The 666-nt window shown below is 42.5% G+C and overlaps 1 pseudogene; it reads right to left on the bottom strand.

Annotated features, from left to right (window-relative positions):
• Nucleotides 1-41: 41 nt before the first annotated feature.
• LOC142356905 (5.8S ribosomal RNA) lies at nucleotides 42-193 on the bottom strand (annotated as a pseudogene).
• Nucleotides 194-666: the final 473 nt, after the last annotated feature.

The following is a 666-nucleotide window of genomic DNA, read 5'->3' as shown; positions in this document are numbered from 1 at the left end:
CACCAACAATAGAACATCAATGTGTTCAATCGAGAGTTATATAACCCTGAATCGGACGCAGTCAACAGCCGAAGCCGAGACCGCCTTTTGCGTTAGAGAGGTCGGTAAACAAATCTTGCGATTCATACCGAATTAACACATATAGCTGTGCTCCTCTTCGTAAAGCGAGCCAAGTGATCCCCTGTTGAAGGATGTATTTGGACCAATCTAGTAGCATTTGGTTTCCAACAAGCTCTCCCAAGTTAGCTTACTTATTGGGCTTTTCAACCAATTCGGTTGGCTACAAGCATCATCAAAGTACTAGCCACAGTTTGATCGCAAAATTCTACGACTTTCACATGTTGATGTTTCGGCTTGCGCTTAGCCTACTATAAGCAACATAATACTAGTCATATCATAGAGCGTGATCAGCTTGTGACGTTCTCATGATGAAGTTTCACCAACAGTGTCTCACTTCGAGCTTAAATCCAGCTACTAGTAACTACACAGTACTGACTGCAACGATAACTTTTATCTATACCTTTCACATGCTGCGCTTTCGGCCAGGGCCTACTAACGTCAACATAATACTCGATATAAACTTTTGTTCATGATGCAGCTTCCCCATGCAGAAGTTTCGCCTTCAAATGCTCTCTTGGCCATATGACGTAAGAAAAGGTTACTAGT

Source organism: Convolutriloba macropyga, unplaced genomic scaffold, assembly GCF_964194025.1.
Source record: "Convolutriloba macropyga unplaced genomic scaffold, txConMacr16.3 SCAFFOLD_4296, whole genome shotgun sequence".
Lineage (NCBI taxonomy): Eukaryota > Metazoa > Xenacoelomorpha > Acoela > Convolutidae > Convolutriloba > Convolutriloba macropyga.
This window is presented reverse-complemented; position numbering and strand designations above follow the sequence as displayed.